Here is a 16,558-nt window from a genome sequence, read left to right on the forward strand (position 1 = left end):
GGCGGTACCCGGATGGCCTCTCTCTTGGTCTTCAGCAGGTACGTGTCTTTCGGCCAGCTCTCTTCCTGCTTCTGCTATGTTGCTGATGCAAACTGCTGGCCCAAGTGGCCTTGCGCCTTGGCACCGGGCCTGAGGAGGGAGGAGTTATCCGTTCCCTTAAAGCTTTCATGCCCCAGGGTGAATCTTTCAATCCAAAGTGAAAAGTCTGTGATGTAGTGTCTCCAAATTTGAGGAGAGGGGGACATGGGTACGAGGGGTAGGCAGGGTAAAAGGATTTTAAAATAATAGGGCTTAGGAGTGTATACTTTAGGATAACTACTATACCTTGCTTGTCTATCCTTGACCCTAACCTTGAATAACTGCATGTTCGTGCAAAATACAATTTCTACTCCGTAGAAAAAGGAGCAGTCTGTTAGGAAAAGCATATTAGGGGAAGACGTAAAGACATCTCTATCATAAATGTGATTTTACCTGTTGAGTTTTTTGGATGCATCACTATAGGCTATTTCGACCTTCTTACCATGGGGACAGGTATTGGTAAACTCATCCCTTCTATATGCATTAGTTAGATAGCTCCATATGCCAGTCATTCTTTCTGGAATATCAAAGTTGTGATATTTTTTGGCCACCACCTTGACAATATGCAGTTTGGGCAGGAGGTCGGCTAATGTCATTTCATTGCCAACCGGAAATTTACGTATAGAAAATGTAATGTCCTCCCTACTATTTTTATCAATTTCATCAGGGAGGAGAGGATTCAGATATTCATTCAGTTTCTGCAGGGTTTTCAAGAGACTCTTCACCAGTGCTTCATCAGCCTCTGGCCTTGAATTCTTGATATATGCAGAGAATTTGGCGAAGATGTCCATTCCAGCAGTATTTGATTCTGCGTGTTTTGGTGAAAGCTCTAAGTACTTGGGAGGGCATAAGATGTCTTCAAGAAATTCCTCGATCTTATTTACATCTGTTTTGACCTCATTGTTGAAAGTTATAAATGGTGGGTGGGTCCTGAGGGGCAAGTTTTTGCAGGTCTGCAGGCCTCCTTTTCAGGTCAGCAATTGTAACACTGAATACAACTCCTTTGAGCCAAAGAATCATGAAGAGCCTCTGGGAAAGGGGTCAGTTTCCTGTCCTTTCACCATCAGTGCCAGCCTTGATGAAGAGCTTGACGAGGGGCTCTGTCCTCCTCCTTCAGCCTGTTCAGTAAAGCCCATTCAGCAACATCGACAAGGCCATGGCCTACTCAGCTGGGCTCCTGGAACGGCGGTGGCTGCCTCTGTTCCAGGGCTGCTCTGGTTGCTGGCTCCTGCCATGCTGCTCACTGGACAGTCCTCATATATGTTTCTGAATTGTGGGAGGTGTGGCATCAGGATAGATTCCTAGAGGTATGATTCCCATGTTGAAAGGTAACATTTGCTTCCTTGCAGGCTCTCCAATAAGAGTGTGCTGTCACATTTTAAAATTTATACCAATCTGATAGCTGAGAACTGGTATCTCAGTGTTGCCTTAATGTGCATGTCTCTAATGATAAGTGGCTTTGAACATGTGTTTGTGTATTCGAGGACTAGTTATATATCTTTGCTTGGAAAATTGTTTATTCATATATTTTTCCAAAAATACTATTTTCAACAGAACAGACCATCTAGGAAAGCAGATTAAACTCAAGAAGAATTGTTTTGAATAAGTTTAACATTGACCAGTTCAAAGATGATGGACATTTCACTCTCAAAACAAGTCAACATATAGGGTAAGTCCACATTACATTTTTAGATTATAAGTAATCTTATACATACAGTGATATAATGGTTGTATCATCCTCAGACTCAGATAAATGAGGTTCCTGTTTTGGGTTTCACATTTTACAAGGCTCAGAGGTGGCCCTCCTCCTGCCATGTCCCTCTCTGTAGAGTAAGTATTCCATGGACCAAGAAGAGAAGTCACCCAGAACTGGTAAACCCTTCTAGACTCCCACCTAGTATATGAGATCTTGCAATTCTCTGCCCAAATGGTCCTGAGTTGGCTTCCAGGGCTGGGGTGAGCCTGTTTCTTGAATTCATTCCTTCAAAGGTAGATGATGATAGGCCCCATGGGTAGCAAAAGAATGGCTGTTTGAAGGGAATGGGGTGGAATGAGCTTAGATATGTGGCTATGGTGTGCACCCAAGTACACATAAGGCCCCTTTGTTGTGTGGGGTGGAGCCTGGATTGGGAAGAGGATGGAAGGTGGCTGTGAGCTGGGGCCCTCAGACTTGTATCTATTCCCAGGACTTGTAAATGTTAGTGGCAGTCCTATATATTGAAGTAATCTTTTAAAAGTGCATGCTTAAAAAGAATTCTTTATTCACATATCTGAGAAAATTGATAATATAGAGACACCTCCAAGTCCTGAAATATGAAATGTGTAAGACCAAATAGAAATCATTTGAAAAAGTTGGAGGGCAAGTACTGCCTCATCTAGGGCAAGTTTTAGTTACAGCAAGAACTTGAAGAGAATGTTGAGAGAAAAGGATGAGGATAAAGATTTTGCGGATGACTGACCTTGTGTTCCAGAGGGCACAATGAAGGAGTTTCAAGTGAGGAAAGGGCATAGGATATGGGGTCAAATAGGGCATCTATGAAGTCAAAAGGTGAGTTAAATGTAAGAAATGAATGATTAATTTGGAGTGCTGGGCTTTCTATGGCAGTTTTAATAGCTTTATTGAGATATAATTCACATATAACATTTATCTATTAAAATATGTAGTTCAATGGTTTGTAAATAGCATATTCACAGAGTCATGCAATCACTAACATAATCTAATTTTAAAATGTTTTCATTGCTCCAAAAAGAAACCTGGTACCCATTAGTAGTCATTCCATATCCTGCTACCTTCTAGCCTCAGGCAAGCACTAATCTACTTTCTATCTCTGTAGAATTGCCTATTTTGGAAAATATATAAATGGAATAATGCGTGTTTTTTGTGACTGGCTTCTATTGCTTAGCATGTTTTCAAGGCTCATCTATGTTGTGGCATATGTCAGGTTTTGTTATTGCTATTTGTGATTGCTGAATAATATTTTGTAGTATGGATATACCACATTTTGTTTATCCATTCATAAACTGATTGGCATTTAGATGGTTTTCACTTTTTGGCTGTTATGAATAATGCAGCATTGAACATTTATGTATACATTTTAATGAGGACATCTGTTTTCATTTCTCTTGGGTACATGCCTAGTGATGGAATTGATTGGCCATGTAGTAAATGTTATATAAATGTGCAAAATATAGACTGGTTATATTGACCCTGTATTAGTCCGTTTTCACAGTGCTATAAAGAACTCCCTGAGACTGGGTAATTTATAAACAAAAGAAGTTTAATTGACTCACACTTCTGCATAGCTGGGAAGGCCTCAGGAAACTTACAATCATGGCAGAAGGCAAATGGGAAGCAAGGCATGTCTTACATGGTGGCAGGAAAGAGAGTGAGTGCAGGGGAAACTGCCACTTTTAAAATCATCAGACCTCTTGAGAACTTTCACATTATTGCAAGAACATTATGGGGGAAACTCTCTATGATCCAATCATCTCCCTTCCAGGCCCTCCCTAACAGGTGGAATTAAAATTCAAGATGAGATTTGGATGGGGACACAGAGCCAAACCATATAATCTGCCCCTCCCACCTCCCAAATCTCATGTCCTTTTTACATTTCAAAACCAATCATGCCTTCCCAAAAGTCCCCCAAAGTCTTAATTCATTCCAGCATTAACTCGAACGTCCAAATCCAAAGTCTCATCTGAGACAAGGCAAGTCCCTTATGCCTATGAGCCTGTAAAATCAAAAGCAAATTACTTACTTCCAAGATACAGTGGGGGTACAGGCATTGGGTAAATGTTTCAATTAGAAATGGGAGAAATTGGTCAAAACAAAGGGGCCGCAGGCCCCATGCAATTCTGAAACCTGGCTGGGCAGTCATTAAATTTCCTTTGACTCCATGTCTCACATACAGGGCACACTGATATAAGAGGTAGGCTCCCACAGCCTTGGGAAGCTCCACCCCTGTGGCTTTGCAGAGTACTGCCCCACTCCTGCCTGCTTTCATGGGCTGGCATTGAGTGTTGGTGGCTTTTCCAGGCACACAGTGAAAGCTGTCAGTGGATTTACCTTTCTGGGTTCTGGAAGACAGTGGCCCTCTTCTTACAGCTCCTCTATGCAGTGCCCCATTGGGGACTCCATGTGGGAGCTCCAACCCCACATTTCCCTTTCACACTGCCCTAGCAGAGGTTCTCCATGAGGACACTACTTCTACAGCAGACTTTTGCCTGAACATCCAGACATTTCCATATATCCTCTGAAATCTAGGTGGAGGTTCCCAAACCTCAACTCTTGTCTTCTACACATGTGCAGGCCCAATACCACATAGAAGCCACCAAGGCTTAGGGCTTGCACCCTCTAAAGCAGTGTCCCAAGCTGTACCTTGGCCCCTTTTAGCCACAGCTGCAGCAGCTGGGATGCAGGGTGCCATGTCCCAGGGCTGCACAGAGCAGTGGGTCCCTGGGCCCTGCCCAGGACATCATTTTTCTCTCCTAGGCCTCTGGGCCTGTGATGGGAGGGGCTGCTGCAAAGGTCTCTGACATGTGCTGGAGACACTTTCCCTATAGTCTTGACTATTAACATTCAGCTCCTTGTTACTTATGCAAGTTTCTGCAGCCTGCTTGAATTCCTCCTCAGAAAATTGGTTTTTCTTTTCTATCACATGGTCAGTTTGCAAATTTTCCAAACATTTACACTCTGCTTCTCTTTTAAACATATATTCCAATTTCAAACCATCTTTGTGTGAGCACATGTAACTGTACACTTTCAGGAAAAATCATGTCACACCTTGAATGCTCTGCTGCTTAGAAATTTCTTCTGCCAGTTACCCTAAATCATCTCTCTCAAGATCAAAATTCCCATAGATCTCTAGGACGTGGGCAGAATGCTGCCAGTCTCTTTGCTAAAGCATAGCAAGAGTCACCTTTACTCCACTTTCCAACAAGTTCCTCATCTTCATCTGAGACCCTCAGCCTGGAGTTCATTGTCCATATCACTATCAGCATTTTGGTCAAAGCCATTCAACAAGTCTCTAGGAAGTTCCAAACTTTCCCACACCTTCCTGTCTTCTTCTGATCCCTCCAAACTGTTCCAACCTCTGCCCATTACTCAGTTCCAAAGACACTTCCCCTTTTTTAGGTTGTCTTTATAGCAGTGCCCCACTCCTGGTACCAATTTCTGTATTAGTCCATTTTCACACTGCTATAGAGACCTCCCTGAGACTGGGTAATTTATAAACAAAAGAGGTTTAATTGATTTACAGTTTTGCATAACTGGGGAGGCCTCAGGAGACTTACAGTCATGGCAGAAGGTGAATGGGAAACAAGGCACGTCTTATATGGTGGCAGGAAAGAGAGTGAGTGCAGGGAAACTGCCACTTTTCAAACCATCAGATCTTGTGAGTGAGAACTCCCTCAGTATCACAAGAATAGCATGGGGGAAAACCACCTCCATGATCCGTTCACCTCCCGCCAGATCTCTCTGTTGACATGTGGGGATTATAATTCAAGATGAGATTTGGGTGGGGATACAGAGCCAAATCATATCAGAACTTATGTTGTTTAAATCTTAACAGGCACCCATTAGGTCAAAAGCCCTTTAGTGCCAAAGTAAAATTTTTATACATCCAATTGTTTTAAATATAACCCGTGTCAGCAGACTTAGCCATTTAGAGACTGCCTGCTTTGCATACTTTGTAAAACTGTACCTAATATCTGTTAGCTATAGGTAAGATAAACTCTGTGGCTATAAAGGACTCCAAGTTTTTGCTGCCCTGCAGAGTTCTGTGATCCAGCAATTCCCTGCAATGTTGTGCAGTGATGTTATTTAGACCCAAATCTTCTTGATCTCCTTCTCCCCTAGAGAGCTTCCCTCACCCTTCTCTTCTGGGTGGTAGCCCACAGGCCTTTGCTTTTGAAAAGCTTTGTACCATGCAGGGCTTCCCTCACATGCAAACCTGTCAAAAACACCACCTAAATAAAGCTTGTGTGTGCTGCTACTACTGTGGTTGTATCTTGTGGTTATATTTTTATCATTGATCAGCACTGAAATGATTAAGCCAGGAATAGTAACTCTATGTTTAACATTTTGAGGAATTATGAAACTATTTTTTAAAATGCATGAACCATTTTGTAATCCCACCAGTATTGTATAAGGGTTTCATTTTCTCCACATCTTTGCTAACACTTATTATTGTCTTTCTGATTGTAGCCATCATACTGGGTATAAAATGGTATCTTATTGTAGTATTGATGCTCATTTCTTTAATATTTAATGATGTTCAGCATCTTTTAGTGTCTTTACTGGCCATTTGTTTATTTTCTTTGGAAAAATGTCTATTCAAATATTTTTCTTATTTTAATATTGGTTTATGTATTTTTATTACTGAATTGTAAAGGTTCTTTGTATATTCTGGCTACATATACTGTATTAGATATATGCTTTGCAAATATTTTCCCCCATTCTGTACTTTGTCTTTTTACTTTCTTGATGGTGTCCTTTGGAGCACAAAAGTTTTCAATTGTTATAATGTCCAATTTATCTTTTTTTTCCTTTTACTTCTTTTTATTTTGATGTCTTATATCAGAAGCCATTTCCTATCCCATCGTCATGATGGTTTACTCCAATTTTTTCTTGTGGTAGGTATATTTCATATGCTTGGGTGTGATTTACTTTTTGTTAATTTTGTGATGTAGTGTGAGTTCCAAATTCATTATTTATGTGGATTTGTCCAAGTATCACTTGTTGGAAAGACTATTCTTTCTTCGGTGATTTGTCCAGCCAACTCTGTTGAGAATCAATTGCCCATAAATGGGAAAGCTTATTTCTGGCTCTTAATTCTATCCATTGTTTTATATGTACATTCTTATGTCATTACCACCCTGTTCTGATTACTGTATTTTTATAGTAAATTTTAAACTCAGGAAGTACGAGTCCTCCAACATTGTTCTTCTTTGGCTTTTATGATTCCCATTTAATTTCATGTGCATTTTGGGATTAGCATGTCTATGTCTACAAAGAAAAGGCAACTGGAATTTTGATAGCAATTGCTTTGAATCTGTAGATGAATTTGACAACTGTACTAGGTCATATTCACAGGGGCCAGGGTTTAGGACTTTAACATGTCTTTTGAGAAGACACAGTTCAACTCATAACAAGAAATATTGTCATATCAATATTTTTCTATGGATATGTGATGTTTTTCCATTTATTTAGATATTCTTTTATTTCTTTCACCAGTTTTGTATTTTCAGTGTACAAGTCTTGCACTTGTTTTGTTAAATTTATTCCAAAATATTTTATTCTTTTTGATGCTACTATAAATTATATTTTCTTAATTTTCAGATTGTCCATTGCTAATATATAGATATACAATTTATTATTGTATATTTATCTTATATTTTGCTACATTGTTGCACTCATTTATAAGTTATAACAATTTTTTCTATGGATTCCTTAGGATTCTGTATGAAAGGTCATATCACCTGCAAATGGAGATAGTTTTACTATTTTCTTTTCTTTTCTTTTCTTTTTTTTTTTTTTTTTAGTAGAGGCAGGGTTTCACCATGTTGCCATGTTGGCCTGGCTGGTCTTGAACTCCGGACCTCAGGTGATCCACCCACCTCGGCCTCCCAAAGTGCTGGGATTACAGGCGTGAGCCACCGATCACACTTTTCTTTTTCTTGCCTAGATTTCCTGGCTAGAATCTCAAGTACAATGTTGAATGCAAGTGGCAAAAGTGGACATCTTTGCTTCTTTCTTATTTTTGGAGGAAGACGTTCAATCCTCTATTGTTAAGTATGACGTTAGCTGTGGAGTTTTTGGTAGATGTTTTTTCATCAGGTTAAAGATATTTTTACTTGGTATTAATTCTTTAAATGTTCTGGATAATTAATCTGGAGCTGGGCATTTCTTTATAGAAAGCTTCAAGATCATTAACACAATCTCTTTACTTGTCATAAATCTACTCTAATTACACATTTCTTCGTGTGTCTGTTCCTGTATTTTGTGTCTCTCCAGGATATGGTCCATTTTATCTGTTATCTAATTAATGTTTTGAAAAACATTTGTTTCTAGGATTCCCTTATAATCCTTTATATTCTTTAAGGGGGTAGATATATTCCTTCTTTCATTCCTGGTTTTTGAAATTTGAATCTTCTCTCTTTTTCTTGGTCAGCCTAAGCTAAAGATTTGTCAATTTTGCTGCTCTTGTCAGTGAACTAGCTTTTGGTTTCATTAATTTTCTTGATTTTTCATCTGTGCTCTATTGCATTTATTTCAGCTCCAAGTTTTGTCTTCTTTCTGCTTGCTTTGAATTTATTTGCTTTTCTTTTTTAGTTTTATAATGTGGAAAGTGAGATTACTGATTTAAGATCTTTCTTTCTTTTGGATATTGGCATTAGCATCTATATATTTCCCTTCAATAACTGATGCTACATCTCAAAAGTTTTGGTATTTTGAGTTTCATTTTCATTTACTTCAGAATATTTTCTAATTTCTCTTGTGATTTCTTCTTTGACCCACTGGTTATTTAATAGTGTGTTTTTGATTTTCAAAACTGAATTTTCCCAAAACCTTAGGTTGTTGATTTCTCATTTAATTGATTTAGGTCAGTGAACACACTGTATTATTTCAATATATTGAGGCTGGTGTTATGGACTAGCACGTAATCTATCTTGAAGAATGTTTTACATGATTTTGAGGAAAAGTGTGTGCTGCTTCTGTTGGGTGAAATGTTCTATAAGTATCTGTTCAGTTTAGTTGTTTTATAGCATTGTTCAGGTCTTTTGTTACCTTCTTGATCATTGGCCTATGTGTTTTATGCATTACTGAAAGCAAGGTATTGAAGTCCCCAGCTATTATTGTTGAATTTTCTATTTCTCTCTTCAGTTCTGTATATTTTGCCTCATATATTTTGGGGCACTGTTATTAGGTACATATGTTTATTGTAATTGTTATTTCTTCCTGATGACTTCATCCTTTTATCATTATAAGATGTCATTAGTTTCTTTTAACAATTTTTGTCTTAAAGTCTATTTTGCCTGATCTTATTCTAAAAGCCCATCTTTTTGTTACCCCTTGTGTGATAGCATGGTAATACTTTCCATCTTTTCCCATTCAACTTATTTGGGTCTTTGGATCTAAAGTGTGTCTCTAGATCATGGGTTTGAATTTTACATTTTTATTTATTTTTATTTTCTTTAATCTTTCCTTCAATTAGAATATTTAATCCATTTATATTTAATAAAATTACTGGTACACTAGAATATATTTCTTCCATTTTGTTATTTGTTTTCTGTATCTTGTGTCTTTTTTATTTCTCTATTCCTTGATTACTGTCATCTTTTGTATTGAATAGATATTTTTAGTATAATGTTTTTAGTATCACTTTAATTTCTTTGTTGCTTATTTTACTATATTTTTTGTTATTTTCTTAGAAGTTGGTCTGGATATTACAATTAGTATTTCAATGTAAAATAATTTAATTCAGATTAATAGTGTGTTAATCTCAATAGGATACCAAGTATGATTTAGTGGTCAGCCAATGATCAGTAGAAGATTTTAATTTTTGTGGGTACATGGTAGATGTATATATTTATGGGGTACATGAGATGTTTTGAAACAGGAATGCAATGTGAAATAATCACATCATGGAGACCGGGGTATCCATCCACTCAAGCATTTATCCTTTGAGTTACAAACCAATTATACTCTTTAAGTTATTTCAAATATACAATTAGCTTATTATTGACTATAGTCACCCTGTTGTGCTGTCAAATAGTAGGTCTTATTTATTCTAACTTTTTTTGAACCCATTAACCATCCTCCCCTCCCCTGAAGCTCCCCTCTATACATCCCAGTCTCTGGTAACCATTCTTCACTCTCTATGTCCATGAGTTCAATTGTTTTGACTTTTAGATCCCACAAATAAGTGAGAACATGTGATGTTTGTCTTTCTGTGCCAGACTTTTTTTGATTATAATGATCTGTTACATCCATATTATTGCAAATGACTGAATCTTATTCTTTTTATGGCTGAGTAGTACTCCATGGTGTGTATGTACCACATTTTCTTTCCCATTTATCTGTTAATGGACACTTAGGTTGCTTCCCAACCTTTGCTATTGTGAACAGTGCTGCAACAAATATGAGTGTGCAGATATGTCTTCAATATACTCATTTCCTTTTTGGGGGGTATATACCCAGTAGTGGGATTGTTGGATCATATGGTAGCTCTATTTTTAGTTTTTTTGAGGAATCTCTAAGCTGTTCTCCATATTGGTTGTATTAATTTACATTCCCACTGACTGTGTACAAGGGTCCCCTTTTCTCCACATCCCCTCCAGCATTTGTTATTGCCTGTCATCTGGGTATAAGCCATTTTAATTGAGGTGGCTGAGATGATATCTCATTGTAGTTTGGATTTGCATTTATCTGATGATCAGTGATATTGAGCACCTTTTCATATGCCTGTTTGCCATTTGTATGTCTTTCTTTTGAGAAATGTCTATTCAAATCTTTTGTCCATTTTTAATTGGATTATTAGATGTTTTTCTATAGAGTTGTTTGAGCTCCTTATATATTCTGGTTATTAATCCTTGTCAGATAGGTAGTTTGCAAATATATTCTTCCATTCTGTGGGTTGTTTCTTCACTTTGTTCATTGTATCTTTTGTTGTGCGGAAGCTTTTTAACTTGATGTGAAACATTTTGTTTTGGTTGCCTGTGCTTGTGGGGTATTGCTTAATAAATTTTTGCCCAGACCAATGACTTGAGGATTATCCCCAATGTTTTCTTGTAAAAGTTTCATGGTTTGAAGTCTTGGATTTAGGTCTTTAACCCATTTTGATTTGATTTTTTTATAGTCTGGCTAAAGATTTGTCAATGTTGCTTAATATTTTTTAAAAAACCCTTTTTGTTTCATTGATGTTTGTATTGTTTTTTATTTCATTTATGCTTTGATCTTTATTAATTTTTTCTTCTACTAATTTTGGGTTCAGTTTACTCTTGCTTTTCTACTTCTTTAAGATGCATTGATAGATTGTTTATTTGAAGGTTTTCCTCTATTTTGATGTAGCACTTATAGCTAAACTTCCCTCTTAGTACTGCTTTTGCTGTTTAGGTTTTGGTATGTTGTGTTTCCATCATCATTTGTTTCAAAAATTTTTCAGATTTCTTCTTAATTTCTTCACTAATCCACTGGTCATTCAGGAGCATATTGTTTAATTTTCATGTATTTGGATAGTTTCCAAAATTCCTCTTGTTTTTAATTTCTAGTTTTATTTTATTGTGACCAAATAAGATGATTAATATTATTTAAAATTTTTTGAGTGTTGTAAGTCTTGTTTTGTGACCTAACTTAATGGTCTATCCTTGAGATTGATCCATATGCTGATGAAAAGAATGTGTATTCTGCAGCTCTTGAATTAAATGTTCTGTAAATATCTGTTAGACCAGTTTGGTCTATAGTATAGATTAAGTCTGATGTTTCTTTGTTGGGTTTCTTTCTGGAAGATCTGTCCAATGCTGAAAGTGAGGTGTTGATATCTCCAGCTATATTGCATTGGGGCCTATGTCTCTCCACCATGATTGTTAAGTTTCCTGAGGCCTCCCCAGCCATGCAGAACTGTGAGTCAATTAAACCTCTTTCCTTTATAAATGACCCAGTCTTGGGCAGTCCTTTATAGCAGTATGAAAATGGACTAATAAACCATTGTATGTTTTTTGGTTTGATGTTACCATGAGGTTTGCAAATACTATCTTATAACCCATTATTTTAATGTGTTAACAACACTGTTTAAATAAACAAACATGCAAAAAGAAAACTAATAAAAACTCTGCATCTTCTATTCATCCTCCCACCTTTTAATTTTTTATTGTTTCTATTTATATCTTATTTTACTGACTATGTCTTAAAAACTTGTTGTAGTTATTATTTTTGATTGGTCCATTGTTATGTCTTTCTACTTAGTATGAGCATAGTGTACACACCACAGTTACAGTGTTGTCATATTTTGGGTTTTTCTGTGTACTTACTATTACCAGTGAGTTTTATACCTTCACGTGATTACTAATTGCTCATTAATATCCTTTTCTTTCTCACTGAAGTACTCTCTTAAACATTTATTCTAGGGCAAGATCTCTTAAATCAGCTTGTGGTTAATGCTGCCTGGCCTGGGACTCACCCATCAGAGTAGTGGATTCCCCTCTGGTCAAGGACAGGTCAGGAAATGCCATCTAAGGGTCAAGTCTTGGAATTGAGGACTCCAAGAGCCTGCTTGGTGATCTACCCCACTGTGGCCATGCTGGTACCTAAAACGCAAGACTAAGTCCCCTTTACTAGTCCCTCTGCTTTTCTCAAGCAGAAGGAATTTTGCCCCATAGCATCAGATCTAGTAATGTGCTGAGCCTCACCTGATGCCAGCAAGTCTTGGAGGCTCACCCAAGACCCTTGATGTAATACCTGGGTATCACTGCTGGTTATTCAGGGCCCAAGGGCCCTTCAGTTAGCAGGTGATGAGTGCTGCCATAACTGGGTCTTTTCTTTCAAGGCATTTGGTTCCCTCTGGCCCAGGGTCTGTCTAGAAATGTCATCTGGGGGCTAGGGTCTAGAACAGGGGCCTTACAACTCTGACCAGTGCCCTTTCCTGCTGTGGCTGAGCTGGTATCCAAGATGCAAGACAAAGTCCTCCGCACTCTTCCCTCTCCTCCTCAAGTGAAAGGATGTGTCTCTTTTGAGCTGTGAGCTGCACAGCCTGGGGTTAGGGGAGGGGTGATGCCAGCATTTCCTTGCCTACACCAGCTGGTGTCTCAGTGCGTCTTTGCCCCCTACCAGGCCACCATCTCTGGGCCTAGTTCAGCACTAGGACTCACCTAATAGTTGACGATTTTATGGCCTAGACTGCCTTGCAAGTTTACTTGGAGACACAGAACACCGTAGCCTTCGGTGGCAAGGTTTGTGGGAACTCATGTTCTGTCTGCTGGGACAGGTGATTCTGCTCTGGGTAGGGCTGATTTACATGCTCCCTTTGTGGGTGGGTGTCAGCTGAGTTTGGTCCCATTTTCCTTTTCGCTCTAACAGGATAGCGCAGAGTTCAGTGCCTCACAATTGGTATATTCTCCTCCCCTAGCACCCAGAGATGCTCTCAGCAACCCCCTGCCATGGCCAGGGGTGGGGGAGGAGGGGCGTCGGTGATTCAGGACTCTTTTCTGTCTCTTCAGTGCCTCTTTCAGCAATATGACGTTAAAACCAGGTACTATGAGTGCTCACCTAATTTTGGTTCTTATGAAGGTGTTTGTTTGTTTTGTTTTGTTTTTCTGTGTAGATTGTTGTTAAATTGGTGTCCTCGTGGAAGGAACAATTGGTGGAGCCTTATATTCTACCATCTTGCTCTGCCTCCAAGCCATTTCAGTAAGTTTTAAAGACAATTTTAGCCCTCAGTTTCTGTCTTCTCAAGAGCCCAAGTTCAGGCAGGGGTGATGACAGAATTTTCCTTTCCCAGGTCTTTCTGGGCATATATACAACCTTGCACATGCAAACATCCTTTCAGATCCCCAGGAATATATTGAAGTTTTTTTTTTTCTTTTGGAGCCGGAGTCTCGTTCTGTCACCCAGGCTGGAGTGCGGTGGCACAATCTCGGCTCACTGCAAGCTCCGCCTCCCGGGTTCATGCCATTCTGCTGCCTCAGCCTTCCGAGTAGCTGGGACTACAGGTGCCTGCCACCACGCCTGGCCAATTTTTTTTGTATTTTTAGTAGAGATGGAGTTTCACCGTGTTAGCCAGGATGGTCTTGATCTCCTGACCTCATGATCCGCCCGCCTCAGCCTCCCAAAGTGCTGGGATTACAGGCATGAGCCACTGTGCCCAGCCTGAAGTTTTTAAAACTTCCTTATGCTCACCTTGTTTTCCAGGTGCTGCTTTTAAATTATGGCTAGGCTTTTGTTTGCACCAACTGCCTTCACAGCTTAAGGCAGCTGCAATGTTGTCAGTAAATTGTTATTGTTTTGGCAATGCCCTGGGAGTAGGGCTTTTGAGAATTTCAGCTGAGCTGGACTCTGAGTTAAGTCAAATAGCAACAACACCCCAGGAATAGAGATTTTGTGAGTAGCTGGAAGTTGAGACAAAATATTGACTATGCTATGGAAATGCTGCTTTTAATGGAGTGCCAAACAGGGTCAATCTTGTCTGTTAGCTCTGAGATTGCTTGTTTTTCATCAGGCTATCAGGCCACTGAGCTTGGGAAGGAGGAGTGATGGAAGTAGCCACATGTCAAAATATCAAAGACCCCACTGTCTTACCAAGGTTCAGTAATTTTTTTTGCATATATGTTTTTTTCAGTGTGCTCTCTGGCTTTGTTTAATTTTAAGATTTCAAAAATGGTTAATTTTAGTTTTCTCAGCATTTTTACTGTTTTGCAAGAGACTAGTCCACCACCGAGGTGTTCACTCCCTCATTCCAGAAGTTGATTATTTCTATAGCAATTAATATAAGCAGACAAAAATGGCATTATGTCATTAGTCCTGATAATTCCAAGGCAAAATAAATAAAGAAATAAAGAAATAAACAAACAAGTAAAATGGTTGAGAGGCTCCAAATGTCAAGTGTCAAGGGGATGAGAAGAACTTTCCCAGAGCCAGAAACAGTTCTAAGACCTCTATCTGACCACAGCTGATGAAGACATGGAGGCTTGCAGATAGAATTATCTCTAAGATAAAGGAAGGGTGGTAGTTATTTACATGGTTTAAGCATCCATGGATAAGGGGATTTCTAGGTCAGTCTACCAACCCCTCCTTAAACTTTAATGCCTTTCGATTTGGAGTGGTAGTGGGATGAAAGAGATAGATGCCTGCAAATGTCTTATTTAGTATAATCTTATTCCAATGTTTAATATATTATGATGCTCTAGAACTTGGGCAGAAAATTACCAACCGGTGGAAATTGGTGTTCCAGATTGGTTGGTAGATGCCTCCTCCTCTGTTTTATCTCCAGGCACATTAAATGTGAACAAAGCTAGTATAAGTAGAAAGGGATTATTTTGGGCATCCAGGTAAGTTGCCTAAAACTGCAATAAATTGTCAGGAATATGGTATTGGCTAAGAACGCATTTTTCACCTTATAATCAGGGAAGGTATACTAGGAATATTTGACTGCAGTTAATTATATATTGTATTGGTAGAATCTAACATGGAAAAGTCAGATGGCTTCCTTAGGGATAGGGAAGCCTCTTTTAAAACTTAGGAAGTGGGTATATACAGGGTCTTAAGACAATGATGATCTCGTGATTGATCACGCCAAAGTAGGCTTCTCTTTACCTTGTTGTGAACTGTGTCCAAGCCTAGGGCGTTCCCTGTTATGCTATATTTCCCCTCTTCCATCCCATATTTTGATCTTAGAACAGATTATAATTATGCTTTGGAGTCATATGTCAGGTTCATTACAGTGGTATAAAATATTTTATCAATACATAGATAACAAAAAATGGGGGGGCTTCATTCTAAAGGATGTATTTCATCCTGGGAACGTCTCAATAAAATTATTATAAAATTAAAAGCCAGTGAGATTAAAAAGCTCTATGGCTGCATCAGCTTTGCTCTTGAAATCAAATTTGCTCCTAGGCAGAGCAAATTTACTGTAAGAATCTGAAACTTCAGAGTTTGACAAAAGGAAGGGCTTCAGTAGGAAACACAGTCTCAGAGAAAAAAGGGTGTTTTTCTCTTGCAGACAATTCCGGGGGGTGAGAAACAGAAAGAAAAGGATGGCATGCCAATAAGAGAAACAGATTACATTTCTTTTGGAGGAGGACCTAGGTTGTATCTGCTTGAAAGGGGTAGAGGAAGAATAGAGGTAAATTAAATACTGTATAATTTTCCATGAATAGAGAACAAGTGGTAGAAATGCATGTTTCTGTTGCTATTAAAATAGCAAAAAATACCCAAGACTGGGAAAATTAAAACATGAAGGCAAGACAAGGCAAGGAGCACACAAATACACATTAGCCTTCATTTTGCCCTTGAAGGGAATGGCTTCTGAAGCATCAGCTGCTGCAGTTCAATTCGGTTTAGGTGTCTGTTGACGGCCACTCTCTGGCTGGATCAAACATGGGGTCAAAGGAAAAATTTTCCTAATGATGCAGTGTAAAAGACAAAACAAAAATGTGAAGATGAATCTCTAAATTTAATGTTTTATTTGGGAAAAATAATTGCAATTTGGGGTATACATGCAGACCGGGTGGTCTTTGGTATGTCTGAAGAACAAAGAGAAGGTTAGAGGTTTTATGAAAAAGGTAAATGTTAGGTATTGCCCTTTGAAATAGTTCATTGGTACTAGTAAAGGTTTGGTGGGCTTTCAGGCTTCAACTTGGAGCAATGATGGTGGAAAAATTAGTCCTAGAGTTGTAACAAGTTATCCTGGAAGCAATAGATAAAACTGATTTTAGGTTACAACAAGCAGTTTTAGCAGTCAGGCTTGCAGAAAACTACATTCTT

The 16,558-nt window shown here is 38.6% G+C and overlaps 1 pseudogene; it reads right to left on the reverse strand.

Annotated features, from left to right (window-relative positions):
• Window positions 1-467: 467 nt before the first annotated feature.
• On the reverse strand, window positions 468-13,133 carry LOC116457445 (chloride intracellular channel protein 4-like; annotated as a pseudogene).
• Between the last annotated feature and the right edge of the window lie 3,425 nt (window positions 13,134-16,558).

Source organism: Hylobates moloch, unplaced genomic scaffold (assembly GCF_009828535.3).
Source record: "Hylobates moloch isolate HMO894 unplaced genomic scaffold, HMol_V3 SCAFFOLD_18, whole genome shotgun sequence".
Classification (NCBI taxonomy): domain Eukaryota; kingdom Metazoa; phylum Chordata; class Mammalia; order Primates; family Hylobatidae; genus Hylobates; species Hylobates moloch.